The sequence below is a fragment of the Camelina sativa genome, chromosome 14 (assembly GCF_030686135.1).
Source record: "Camelina sativa cultivar CO46 ecotype springtype chromosome 14, ASM3068613v1".
Taxonomy (NCBI): Eukaryota; Viridiplantae; Streptophyta; class Magnoliopsida; order Brassicales; family Brassicaceae; genus Camelina; species Camelina sativa.
In genome coordinates, this window is record NC_141893.1 from 33,002,477 (window position 1) to 33,018,115 (window position 15,639).

The window sequence follows — 15,639 nt, forward strand, 5'->3', positions numbered from 1 at the left end:
AGTCTTAAGCCTAGGGATAAGTGGACTGCTGCAGAGAAAAAGCTATCAAGTTGTAATTCGACAGCCAAGACAGCGATTTACAATGCTATTGATTCAAGCCACTTCAAGTTAATTTCTCAATGTGTATCAGCTCAAAAAGCATTGAAGTCATTGGAGAATATGTTTGAGGGTACTTCAAGTGTTAAGAGAACAAAGCTGGATATGTTGGCATCACAATTTGAGAATCTAAGGATGGAAGAAAAAGAAATTATGGCTGAGTTCAGTGCTAAGTTATGTGATATATGTAATGAGGTTTTTGCTCTTAGAAAGCAGTACAAAGACAAAAAGCTTGTGAAGAAACTGAAGCGATCTGTACCTGCAAAATTTGAGTCAAAAAATTTTGCAGTTGAAGAAGCTAATAATTTAGATGAGATGGCTTTTGATGAATTTGTTGGGATCCTTAAAGCTTTTGAATTAAGCAAAGCATATGAAGTTGAAGGAGTAAAGAAGAAAGATGATGAAGTTAAGGAAGCAATAAAGAAGGAAGTTGACATTGGAGTAGTTCTTAAGGTATCATCTTGTTAAGATTCAATGGCTATGTTATCAAGACAATTTGCTAAATTTCTGAAGCGTAAGGGCGAAGAGAAGAAAAGTAGAATGGGTGAAGAGATGAAGACTTCATCAAAGAATGTTCAATGTTTTGAATGCAAAGGATATGGTCATGTACGGTCTAATTGTACCAATCTACAAAAGCATAAGAAGAAGGCTATGAATGTTGTTACTAGTGATTCTGAAACTGATTCAGATGAAGAAGAAGAAGTGAAGAATTTTGTGGCGTTTACAACTTTTGAAGATAGTTCTGAATCAGCGTCTGCAACAACATCTGCAACTGCATCTGAACATGAATCTGATAGTGATAGTGATGGAGAGGATATGAGTTATGAAGAACTTGGTAAGAGTTATGAGAAGCTGTATGGACATTGGCTTAAGGTAGTTGAGGATAATTCAGTTTTGATTAAGGAGAAGCTCAAGTTAGAGGCTAAAATTGTTGAAGCAGAGAAACATGCAACATAGAAGGAAGAAGAAGCATTACAAGCTAAAGTGCAGCTCGAAGAAACTCAAAAGAATTTGAGGATGCTCAATAATGGTACAGAGAAGTTGGATTACATTCTGAGTATTGGCAAGACTGATAAGTGTGGCCTTGAATATGAAGGAAAAGTTTCAAAATCGGATTTGGTGTTTGTTTAAAGTGGAAAAATCACGTCTGCATCAGGAACTGAAAATGTAACAGAGACTGTTTCAAAGATTGCTTCAGAGAATGTTTTTGTGAAAGAGCAGAATGCGCCTAGAAACGTTTTTCGACCTGTTTGTCATCATTATGGTGTTGTTGGGCATATTAGGCCAAGATGTTTCAGATTTTTGAGAGAGATGACCCGAATGGAGAATGCTTTTGATGTAAGGTTTCATGGTCCTACATGTTATCAGTGTGGAGTTCAAGGACATATTAAGAGGAATTGTTTCAGGTTTATTCAAGAGGTTAACTATGGAGGTCTAAGGCGCAACAAGATATGGGTTAGAAAAGATAATTACAATGGAGGTGGTGTACTAGGCTATCAACCGCGTATTGCAAAGCGGAGAGAATTTTCCAGTTAGTTTTGACCATGTTGTTACTCATTCAGGGGGAAAATGAAGATGTGTTTGGTGATGGTGTTTAAGTGTTTGAACTGATGAGTTCACAAGCATAGTCAAAAAGGGGGAGAATGAAGATGTATTGATTTGTCTGAACTAGTGTCTGTGTGATTCAGGATGTGATACAGGATTGTTGTTGTTTTATGTGCCTGAGAAGTTTCTAGAAGGTTTGAGAAGGCAATATTGAAGGAAGGTTTGAGGATGAATTGGAGAGGAAAACTACTATTTATTGGGTTGATTAAATTGGAGTTTTACAAGGAAAAAGAAAATAGCAAAAAGGAAAAAGTCATTTTCTTATGGAATTTGGAAATCTTCTCCTATGGTGATTAGGAAGTATTGATAGGTATATAAGGAGGTGTTGGGCACGTCCTAGAGAAGTAAGAGAGCTGAGGAATAAAATCCTAGAGAGCTTTCTCAATGTGTGCGGCTTAGTTTCGCGGTTTGGTGCTTGGGTTGTTCAAGCTTCTTTGTTCGTCGGTGTGACGTGTGCTTGAAGGTTTCTCAAAAGAGTTGAAGATCTGAAGTCTAGGCTCAGGGGGAGTTTAGGCCAAGATTAGGTTATCTTGGTTTAAATCTAGGCTTGGTGTTAGTCTAGTTAAGGGTAGAGAATTATCCTTAAGATTTCCTGTTATAGAACGGAGCGGTGAATTAAGAGGGTTTTGCTTAATTTACGCGTTTGCGAATAGGTTGTATTTGCTTTCTTGTTCTAGTGGAATCGAAATCTGGACGTTGTCCCGGGGAGTAGGAAAAACCGAACCCCGTTAACAAAGTTCTTGTGTTCTTTATTTTCTGCACTTTATTATTGCCTCATCCGCATTTACACAGGAGACATAAACATCGATTAAGAATTTCTTTTCTGGACAAAATAGAGAAACATATTGTATATGTCTTGATGTTTTTTTTTAAAAAAAAGGGAGAAAGAAATATTTAAGTATAACTAAGTAGTGAGGACTGTGGTGGCTGAGTAATCTATATAATAATAACAAACCGAATAAATGCGAACAATAGTTGTGTTTTTTTAATCGTACCTTTTGGATATTTTCTGAAAAGTCGTGATGGATCATTAAAACGGTTATTTATGAAAAGTTACAACTGTTCACTGTAAAGTTGTTTTGATTGTAACATTCATATCTTTTGAAATCTATATATATTTGTCTATTTGAATTGTTTTCATTTTTTTTGCAATGACACAAAATCAACTAAAATTTCAATCTCAACTGTTTATTCATTTTTTTAAATTATTTTTTAGCATTCTTTCTTTTAAAAATCAAGAAATTCCTCTAATTATTGATTTAACAAAAGATTTTTGGAAAGATGAATCTATCTCGAATAAATGCCACCAAAAGTTGTGTTTTTTCAATCGTACTTTTTGGATAATTTTCCAAAAAAATATGTAAAAAATTTAAATTGTATGTTTTACACAAAGTTGCGATTGTTCATTGTAACGGTCTTTTTGTAAAGTTGCAACTGTTCACTGTAGAGTTATGTCTATTCGAATATTCGTATCTTTTGAAATCTATATATTTGTCTTTTTGAACTGTTTTTTTTTGCCATGACACAAAATAATATAAGATTTCAAATCTCAACGGTTTTTACAGCTCTCTAAATTATTCTCTAGCATTCATTCTTTTAAAAGTAAAAAATTCTTCCAATTCTTGATTTAACAAAAGATTTTTGGAATGATGAATCTAATTTATAATTTTAGTTAGTTTTATATATAAAAAAATTAATGAAAGTATTATATATAATAGCAATCCGAATAAATGCCACCAAAAGTTGTGTTTTTTTAATCGTACTTTTTGGATATTTTTTCAAAAAAATATGTATAAAATTTAAATTGTCTGTTTTACACAAAATTGCAATTCTTCATTGTAACGTTTTTTTTTGTAGTTGCAACTGTTCATTGTCGAGTTGTGTCTATTCGAATATTTGTATCTTTTGAAATCTATATATTTGTCTGTTTGAAATGTTTTCATTTTTTTGCCAATACACCAAATAATATGAAATTTCAATCTCAACGGTTTTTACAGCTCTTTAAATTATTCTCTAGCATTCATTCTTTTAAAAGTAAAGAGATTCCTCCAATTCTTGTTTTAACAAAATATTTTTGGAATGATGAATCTAATTTACAACTTTTAGTTAATTTTATACCTAAAATCTTTTTCCAAGAGTTAGATGGATTATATAATGAGCTTATGGATTTGACTTTTGAATATGGTAATAAAGATGTCTTCTATTTAAAAGCAGTTTATATGAGTTGTATGTATAATCAAGTGCAGACACAACAGTTACGTTTTTTCGTAGTACCTTTTCATAGAAAATGCTTTTATTTATTTTTTTCTTTAATTCAAACGGTTGTATTTGTTCATTTTAGAGTTGTGTCTTTTCACTATATTTTCTTTTTATTTTTTCATCACAACTTTTTGTTCTAATAGGTGTGTCTATTTAAATAGTCATACTTTTTGAACTCTCTTTATATTTGTCTCTTCATCACTAATTAACAAGTTCGTTGAAACAAATGTTTCATTTTATGTTGAGTCTAGATAATTGAATATATTCTATAATCTAACTAAAATTTTAGAAATAATTATAGCAATAGAGAAATTTTATACAACTTAATATTTAATTTACAGTTGTGTCTATTTATATTAACTTTTCCTTTATAAAAATATTTTAATATTTAAAAATAATAATAACAATCTGAATAAATGAGAACAACAGTTGCGACTTTTCGTAGTACTTTTTTGTAAAAAAATTGGTTTTATTTGTTCTTTTTAAAAAACTCAAACAATTGTATTTGTTCATTGTAGAGTTGTGTCTTTTCACTATATTTTATTAAAAATTTTTCATCACAACTTTTCGTTATAATAGGTATGTCTATTTAAATAGTCATATCTTTTGAACTCTCTATATATTTTTGTCTTCTTCAATAACTAACAAATCATTGTTCTTTGAAACAAATTTTTCATTTTATTTTAAATCTAAATATTTTGAATATTAGTTTTTTTATTTTTTATATCGAATATTCAATGTTATTCTATTATCTAACTAAAATTTTAGAAATGATTATAGTAATATAGAAATTTAATAAAACTTAATATAGAATTTACAGTTGCATCTATTTATTGTAACTTTTTGTTAAAAACTATTTGAATATTTAAAATTTATTTTATTTTGTTCTTAAGAGTTGTGCATTTTAATTTTAATTTACCGTTGATACTTTTTCACTCATTATTAAATATATTTTTAATTATAGTTATTTAATAGAAAATTACATTACTCATTACAACCATTAGTTCAATATTTTCAGTAAGGATCACTTTGTCATAATGATTTTTTAAAATTGTAACTCTTTACCATAATTCTTCATAAAAATATTTTATATTTATAATACTTTAAACAATATGTTTTGCAAAGTTGTGTCTATTCTATATAATTGTTTTTTTGTTATAAGTTTTCATTTTAATGATTGTGTTTTTATTAACAGTTTATGTATTTAAACTATTTTATTACATTCAAATAATTTCATAATGTATAATTTTAAATTTTAATTTTAAATTATGTTTTTTTAAATACTTACTCCGCGACATCGCTAGGGGGTCTAAGTCCTAGTGTTAATAATAATAATAAAAGAGTAATTTGAAACATGGAAAAAAAAGAGAGAGTAAATTTGCAACATATAAATTATAAAATGTGAAAACTATATTACCACAAGCAATAAGTTGAAGAATTGAATATATTTCTGACAAAAAAATGTTTAAAAAAAAAATCAGTTGCCAACAAATATTTTCCAACCTGACACCCAATTCCACCTAAGAAAAAAACAGTTAAAACATTTTAATATGAAAAAATGAAAATAACACGTGGCAGTGAATAGTATTTGAATGATAGATACCCACCCCTTTTCTTCTTCATCACCTCATTTCACATCACAACACTCTTCTGAATGATACTCTCTCTCTCTCTCTCTCTCTCTCTCTCTCTCAAAGCAAAACACACACAGACAAAGAAAACAGAGCGTGCTCTCTTCTTCTCTCTTAATCATTCTCTCTTCACCAGATTCCCAACACTATCATTCCCCCTTCTTCCTCTATAAAGAACCAAATCACTTCTTCTTCCTCTCATGGATCCTTGGGAACCATTAGCCCACCACCAACACCACCGTCATCTCCGTAACCACCGTCACCCTTCTTTCTCCTCTTCACTCCTCGACCAAATCTACCGTTCCATCGACGATTCTTCTCCTAACTCCTCCTCCTCCATGAGAAAGACCAAGCATCGTAACCGCGACGAGACGACGACGGCTCGCGTTTCTTCTTCTTCCAACCGCCGCGCAACCTCCGCCGCCGACGGTTTCATCAGATCCAGGAATCTTAAAAAGAACTTAGAACAAGAACCTGTCTTCTTCAAGCTCTCCTCTGCTACTACCTCAACCTCCTCCGATTCCAGCGGTGGTTTCTCTTCTTTCGAGTCTGATTCTTTCTACCGACGTTCTAAATCATCTCCGGCTATTCATTCTTCTTCTCATCACCCCAAACCCATCCGAACCACCGTCGTCGTCGAACCTAACAGCACTAAAAAACAAGAACATGGAGGAAGCTTTCTCAAAACCAAATCCAAAGCGTTGAGGATCTACACCGATCTCAAGAAAGTCAAACAACCCATTTCTCCCGGCGGTCGTCTCGCCACTTTTCTCAACTCCATTTTCACCGGCGCCGGTAACACCAAAAAACTTAACAAAATCAACACCACCACCGTCAACTCCGCTGCCGCGGCGTCGTCGGCCACCACTACGTGTTCCTCCGCGTCGTCCTTCTCCAGATCTTGCTTGAGTAAAACGCCGTCGTCAAGCGAGAAATCGAAACGATCCGTTAGGTTTTGTCCCGTCAACGTCATCTTCGACGAAGACTCCTCCAACTCCAACAAGTACAGCAACAACAACAAACGAGAATATGATGAATCCACTCGCCATCATCCTCATCGAAACTTTGATACTCTAGAGATCCGAGTCATGGAAGAGAATCGTCGTGTGATCGAAGCAGCTAAGGATCTTCTCAGAACTTACCAGAATAGTAACAAAGACGTTGTCAAAATCTCCGGCCACGACGAAGAAGAAGATGAAGAAGACGAGGATGATGATGCGTTGAGTTGTACGAGCTCTGATCTGTTCGAATTGGATAACTTATCGGCGATAGGAATCGATAGGTATCGAGAAGAGCTTCCGGTTTACGAAACAACTCGGTTAAACACGAATCGCATTGTTTCTAGATGATTATAATTATTTAATTACTTGGTTCCGGGTTTTTAAGTGAGGTTAATTATATGTTATAGACTTTAATTAATAGAGTGTTACAAGTAACTTGTGAGTTTTGTATTACTAATTAGATTATTGATCAGCTCTTGACCCTAATTATTTGGTTTTTTTTATCAAATTACTAATTGAAATTACAACTTCGAAATCAAGAGGGGCCAGAGACGAACAAACATGTTTGGTAATCGAAGATGAGTTGAAAATTACATAAAGCAAAAGGCAGATTTTCTTACCTTTGTCATCAATTTGGACAGCAAAGGGAAGTTGAATTTTTTTTTTCATGTCACCTGATGGGATCCACTCATCAATCTTATATACAGTATGTTATGGTTTTTATTTTCATTTTTTATTATTCTTTTATTTTACTAAACAACCAATCAAAAATATATATACAATTAACTATTAATTCTAAACTTTGTAAATATTTATTTCTATATAAATATAGATCATCTCATATTTTTCATTTAACAAAATAATTTATTCAAAAACAATGTTTTCAACTTTATTTGATTGGGAAATATTTTTCAATGGAAAAACAATTTTTTCTTATTTTTTTAAACCAAAATTTTCTCGTATACCAAATTTTAATATATTTTTATTAAATATAATTTAATTTACAAAACTTTAAATTTGTATATCGAATATGTCCTCATCTAGTATGTATATAGAATTATGTTTATATTATATTTCTAACCGTGGTGATGATCCTATTGGTGACACAAATAGTTAAATGTTTTTTAAAGGGATAGCACAAAACAAAATACATTATTTATTGGAATTATGTAATTAAGTTTTCAAAATTTTAACCATATCGTTTTAATTTTGTTAACCAGTCATCCGCACTTACCGTACATTATAATCTCCCCAAGTTGGAATTCAGTTACCAATGCTTCTGTTGTTTTTACTTTCTTTGACGCTACTTAAAATATATATATATATATATATATATATATATATATATAGGAAAGTAGAATATTTGATTTGATGTTACTAAATACTAGTTATGATCAATAAGATATAGGGGGACAAGAGTGAAAGAGACATGGTCTCAAATGTCATGGACAAGAGTATCCAATAATATGATTCTCTCTTTTTCACTAACGTTCCAATCTTTTTTTTTTTTTCATTGGTTTTGTTTTTGTTCCAAGTGGGCGACTTCAAGATCACAGTTGGATTATACGCATGACATTCTCGTATCTTTCTAAACTACATGCCCTTTTATACGCATGATATCATCTAAAACTAATTTTTTACCATATGTATGTTAAAATTTAGCAAATGGTCCTTACACTATGCATCTTAAAGTAATAACTCTAAGACACTTAAGTCGGAATCCAAATATGAATTCATCGTATATGTACATTAATAAAAAAGGCTAAATATATAATAGCCCCTAATCATAGCACCATGATACGATACACTTAGTAAAGCTATTCAAACATTCTTAATTTGATAAGTACACTTTATTAAAGCATGAAACAATTAAGAAGAGCAAAAGGGGTAATCCGTAGCCACAAAAAAATTCCTATACAAAGGGAACAAACAACACACATAGTAAGATCACTTTTTTCTTCTTTTTTTTTTTTTTTTTATAAAAAATTACTATAAATTATCATAGTTTTCATTAAATTATGCATCCTAATTTACACCACTATATATAAACATATCAACCCCATGAAAACTACTCAGTTTTATTTGTTAAGTCATCACTCATCAGTTCATGTTAAAGCGAGGCCTGCGTGATTATGCTAATCAGATATTGTTGTAATAATCCATAATGTTTTCCGGTTGGACAACAATATCTAGAGAGCTAACATACAGTTGAAACAACAAATTTGAAGTGTTAAGGAAAGACAATACTAGTTAATTTGCTAGAGAACCAAAATTTGTGAGTTACTAGCTTGTAAAGTTATTTGCAAAATAAGTTTTGCGGCAACAATGCAACATATAAATCGTATATATAAGTAGATATTGATTTCACGTGTATTTAAACAATAAATTATACCTAAATGGCACGATGTTTTACCTGATATTACATTATATCAAATATGATTTGTTTCCATTAATCTAATAATATGCAAATAATCTTTTGACTTCTGACTATCTAACAAATCAATGCAAGAAATCTTATACATGTAAATATATATTAATTTATTTTTCAGGTGGGCACTATAAGCAAGAAGTTGGTGAACATATCAATCAGTAAAAGCAATTAGAGAGCTACGTATCATATATAGTATAAAACTATGCCATAAATTTACGTATATCTGATAATAAAGAGTGAAGGGGCATACCATGTCCCATAACAACCATGCATGCACGACTCGTCATTCTCATGCACTCACATTGCCTTAACCCATTGGAAACCACACATATAGCTCCGTGAATATATGTAGCCATGTAGGTATACAATCACGTTAGTTACAGATGTACTTTGTAGCGGGCAAAAATTAAGCAGACGAAGTTTGGTTAGGTTTTGAGACTAATCTTGTCCATTTGTTGACTTAGACATTATAAATTCATATATTACGAATATATAAACATGATATGGTCCGTATTACGAACAAGCACGTACATATCTGATAGAAACAGCGATGGTGTTTGAGTAAAACTGTTTTGAGGAAAAAATGAAAGAGACAGGAGAGGAAAACGAATAAAGAGAGGGCACGTCGAGAGACCAAAACAAGTGGATATGACTTTAGCCCGCACGTGACGGGTGGCCAGTTTATGTCTAATGGTTGTCGCGCGTGCACACGTGTGAACTCCTCTTCTCTTTTGTTTTGTCCGATCCCTACACTAGAAAGCAAAAAAATAATAATCTTCCTTCTTCACGTCACCTGGTGGGCTCTCATAAATAAGCTGGACAATTTTGAAAAAAGAAAACAGTAATAAGTAACAGTGCTGATTGTCAAAAAAAAAAAAAGTAACAGTGCTGCTCCATTATTTTCTTTCACAGATATGACCAATTGACTTTTATTATTTTACTTTATAATTGTTGAGCATGAGAATCAAGAGCTCTTTTTTCCACACAAGTCTGTCTATTTGTTCAGATTGTATCCTTGACAAATTTGTGCGAAAATATAAATATGTGTATATCATATTTTAGTCTTTTTGTTCAGTTAAATTATAATATTTAATAATAATATTAGTCATATTATGCCATCAAAATTGATCTTTTGGGAAGAAATTTATTTTTGTTTTGTATATATATTTTCTTAATTGAAAATAATTAAGGTACTCATTTTATTATGGGATAAAGCTACAGGAAAACAGAGGAAATATAATGTCAAATCCAAACCAAAAATATGATAATTTTTGCTTTCCTTGTATTTAGTAAATGAACTTAAAGTCTTAAAATATTTTTGTTTTGGTAAAATAGTTTGAAAATCAGATAAAAAAATGATACATTTGATAGGAAAACTATAAAATATTACTTAGAATAATATCTTATATTTTAAAAATAAAAATGTGGAAATATGAAATACGCTCAACCCCAAGAGAAAAAAAACAAAGAAAAAGAAGAATGTTTTGTTGGAGGCCCGAGAAGATGATTGTCAGTCACTGATTTGCAGCTTTTTATGTAAAAGAAGACACGGCGTCGTATCGACGTCTCTTTCTCCTCCTCACCTTCCTCTTCTCTTTTTTTGTGTGTGTGTGTGTGTTTTTCAATTCTTCTACTCTTTTTGTTGTTTTATGTTTTCATTATAGAAGAATGATTCTAATCACAAATTACATTCATCCCAATATTATATATATGTTCTTTTCAGTAAAGTTAAATGGTTGGTACTTGGTAGTAGTGATTAGTGAATACATTACTCGAGATTAATTAGTCCCAATACTGAATGTAGGTTGTTCCTCGTGAGAAGTAATTAGACCTTATAACTAGCGATTTCAATAATGCTGAATTTAGAAAGATCCAACAACAACGTTTAGATTATATATCAAATGCATCAACTTTGGATGGATTAAGACAAATAATAATAGTTGCTGTTGCTGTTTGTTGGTCGATTAGTCCAAACTCTCATCTCTATGGGTACAATTATTGAATTATTTGTCCTTTCTCTTTTTTCCTTTTCTTTCTTAATCATATGCCACCAGTTGAGATGGAGACAAATTAAATGATATTTCAAGTACAGAATTGATTTCTTATTATTTTCGACGTTTCTTTCTTATAGACTAGGAGAGTTACCCGCACGCTTGTGCGGACAGGAACTGAATTAAAAAAAAATCGAAATCAATTTCCTAAATTTTTAAATTAGAATTTTTTAATTTTTTAAAATGTTCAAAAATTTTATTTAATTTTGTATTTAATTTTTTTAATTTCACATTTTAAAATGGACAAATGAATAAGAGTAGTCAATAAGATGTTTATTATAGTTTTCTAGATATGTAAAATTTTATTTAAAATTAGCCCATTTACAAATTTAAAGTATTTAATGAGCCCAATACATTTGTTATGGTTAATTTTAATTAGGTTGAATAATGATTTGGGTCAAAATAATTTGTAATTTCGTTTAGACGATTGAGATAATATAGGAAAGCAGCCCATAAAAGGGTTTCTAGTACTTGGGCATACAAACATTCAAAATAGTTATAAAGTTTGCATATACAAAAAAAAAGTTCTTAAACTAATGTGCCTTCAGTTTAAGCCCTTGAAGTTTCCCCTTCATGCTCCATTATATGATTTATGTAATAACGTCCAGCAAATTCCAAGCTAAAAGTATAGAAAACACATTCATAAATTAAACCCTAGCATGATACACTAATTGATATTATTGAACATTCAAAACTTACATAGCCTTGTGATGCTCAAGTCCTTCAAACTCCGGATTTATAAAGATCTTGGAGGAGGCCAATGTGTTTACAATACACGGTTTACCTAGAGATGTTTAAAGTGTTATAAAAGTTTGGTAAATGAGTATACAACCTAGTGTTTAGCATTTGTTCAATCTAGCAAGTGTTATTAATAGTACATACCTTCATACTCTCCAACCCTCCAGAAACGCAGTACACAAAACACCAGTTCAGTTTGATATGTGAGATGACATCCAGATGACTCCCATGAAGACATGAAAAGGCTAGCATAGTTGTTTATTGCACGACACTTTAGAGTTTCATTCCTACAGGTGAAGATACTTGTTACATTCTATAATAAAGCCAAACTTATAAATCTTAGAATCAATAAAGATGAAATAAATGTTTTTTACCTGCCATTTAATAGCGTCAAAACAACTTCACTATCACCATTTCCACTTTCATGATTTCTTTTGTCCTCCACAGCTACTACACATCCGCAAACATCTATTTTTGGCAAAAAGACAGAAATTGTCTTTACAATGAATGTTTCCAAATCTTTTTAACATCCACATATAACTATTTTGATAAAAAGTTCAATTTGTATTTCTCTGTGGGAGGGACCAATACACAAAGTTCCAAAATTCCTAAAAAGTCTTAAGATTTCACTACACAAAGATAACAAATAACCATATTCACGGAGTTTAATTTAAATTAATTACAAAAATTTTAAGAAAAACGTACTGAAAGAGATGGGATGATGGATTCTTCCACGATATATATCCTCCAAATCTTCGAATCGGAAGTAATATTTGGAATTTATTGATTCGAGCAGGGTCGTGGTTGAATCATCTGTAAACTTTATCTGAAAAGAATGATGAGTATTCCTCTCTCTGAGGGTTGGATTGATGATTTTGAAAGTCTTAATTCTATACCATACACCCTCGTCAATATACTTCCGGAGCTTTTTAAGTGTAGTGGGCACAAAGGCGACCTCAATTGTGTCACCCTTCAAAGTTTAATAATCATTGTGTAAGTAATCTAGTATGTAAACACTATTAAATAACAAATATAAGTAGAATTGACATTCAATTAACTGCTCTAACTTGTTCGTCCACAAGAAGAAGAACACGTTTTGTGAGGAATTCGCTGACATGCCAAGAATTTAAGACCTTGGCGTTGATACACCAACTCGTTCTTCCCGGATGAAGTTCAGAAATATAATCGAATCTCATGATTTTATCAAATTAGGGGTTTTCTCCTGTTTCTTCTCTGTTAGACGAAAAGGATATTCAGGATTTGTAAGAATACAAACAGTCACGATTAGACGTTGCGTCTTAAACGTTCTAGTGTCTCACCTTTAATTTGACTATAATATATTATTATAAATATAATAACAGATCAAAGACAAAATTAGTAGTTAATAGATAATATGCACTATTAGAATTTAAATGTGTTTAATAATTGATAGTTAATATATACACTTTATGATACAGCTAACAATTGTATATTTTCAAACAACATTGTTGATACTAATAACAAAAATGGTTTTCTTGAATATGAAAATCTATATCTTAATAACATAGCAATCTTATCATTTGAAATATGTTACAACAAAATATAATGAGAATTATGACAAATATTGAATTATAAAGATCTTAAAAATTTCTTAAAATATCCAAAACAATTAACCAATTATAAACCATAATTAAACAGTCTCAAATACCTCTTTGAAAACAATATTAAGTGTTTTATTCTGGCATTTCCCATCTTTATCTGTAATTAACACTTTCAATCCTTTTTTGGTTGTGACTCGAGAAAAGGCAACATAAAGTTGTCCATGTGTGAAAACCGGTTTCGGTAGAAACAATCCAACATGTTCTAGCGTCTGACCTTGGCTCTTGTTTATAGTAATTGCAAACGCCACAATAACAGGAAACTGTCGTCGTCTCATACGAAAGGGAAACTTTGCATCAGGTGGACTAACATACATCCTAGGGATAAGTACTCTAACACCAACCTTTTTTCCTGTCACGATTCTTGCTTTGATTACATGATTGGCCATCTGAGTAATAATTAGCCTCGCACCGTTACACAAACCTCCCTTAGGATATATATTCCTTAGTAACATGACAGGTGCTCCTATTCTTGTAACACCCGTACCGTCTCAAAAGACTGAACAACATGTAATCCATCCGGTCTGGCCAAAAATGTTTCTTTCTTTAAAATTCACCAACGAATAAACTTCAAGATGCAACTATTGAGACTTACTAACCTGGGAAAAAGGGAAAAAAGGGGTGAGTAAACAAGTTTACTCAGTGAGGAGATCAAACTCTGCCCACTGGACATACAATAATAACGTTCCAAATATAACCAACAACTATTACTTAGCATAGATTTAGAATGATTATCATTCAAACAAACAAGCAAACATCTTATTTCTCCTCATTAACTTCCATCTTATTTTATGCACTTCTGTGGCTACTACAACTTTCAAGCATTTATGTTTTTTACATTACGTAAGAAGTTTTACTTTCCTTATAGGTTTGGCCATTAACACTTTTTCTGGCTCACAAACCCCATTCCTGGAAGACCACGGCCAATAGCTCGATTCTTCCCGTACTGCTCGTCAGTTGTTTATGACCTGCAATGAACCCGTCGGTCCATTGCAGTCCAACATCCTCAAGTATCCTTTCTTTTCTCATTTCCGTTATACGCTCATAGTAATTTTTGTATTATAATATATACATTAATTCATAACATCAAATCATGTAACTAAAGTGCTTCACATATATCATGTTAATAACAATCTAGTTACCATACATACAAATACACGCGAACACATTCAGTTAACAAATAATTCTTAAGTCTATACTCAACAACTATCGAAAAATACATAAGGAAAGAGGTTACTGTTATCCGTAAATACCACCCTCACCTTAGCCATTTGATTGAATCCTTAAAATTAGAATCAATAGAAGACCCACTTCAACAACAATCCTTAAGCTGCAGCGGTTTAGATAACCTAATCACAAATTATATCCAAAATATTAATCCATAGTATTTAATCTACTTAAAAGCAACCCAAACCAAAGTCTTGATTTAACTGGTTATTCGGGTGTTTCCTCAATTAAATTAATTAGACTGAATTCCAATAATTTAATACACCATAATTCCACTTTCACGTGTTTGGTTTCATAATCACATCTCAACTCAAACCAATAACAACCCACACTCCCACACGTGACCACCAAGCCATACGCAACTCACGTCCACATGAATTAAGTTACGGTTCTGGTCTTACAAGTTATATGATTCATTGGTTTAGACTGGTTTAGACACGGTTCAATATTCAAAGCAACAAAACGCAACAACACACGAGCTTCGCCATTACCTCTTTACAACTTTTCTCGACGGACATGTTCGGTGGCTCCAAGAGAAGGTTCAGCCCATGGTGGTTACGTCCTCATGGCTCAACAACATACATCAAAAGCAAGCAACAGATCGTGAGACAACGTCATAAACTTCATGCACAAGTTACGAAATAAATCTAGGGTTTCCTTACCCATAACGGTTGGACGATGGCTACGGCTGTTCCGGTGACAACACCTGACATCTCCGGTGACATACGGTGGCGGACTAACCAGCGGTGGTGATAGACTGTCCATCCCGAGTACATTATCCTCTCCTGCTTCTCCTTTCCCTCTCCTCCCTTTCTCTCCCTCTTGATCATAAGTTCTCTCATGGCCGCTTATCTCTTTGCTCCTAAGGGAGTCGATCGAGAAGTAAAGCTACAACGGCGGTGGCTTAGCTTGGGATGAGAGAAAGACAACAACGACAACAACAACGACAACAACAACGATACC

The 15,639-nt window shown here is 32.2% G+C and overlaps 1 pseudogene across 1 annotated transcript; it reads left to right on the forward strand.

Annotated features, from left to right (window-relative positions):
* Positions 1–5,489: 5,489 nt before the first annotated feature.
* LOC104742940 (protein BIG GRAIN 1-like B pseudogene) lies at positions 5,490–7,078 on the forward strand (annotated as a pseudogene). Its single transcript, XR_015579733.1, has one exon. The product of XR_015579733.1 is annotated as a protein BIG GRAIN 1-like B pseudogene (transcript).
* Positions 7,079–15,639: the final 8,561 nt, after the last annotated feature.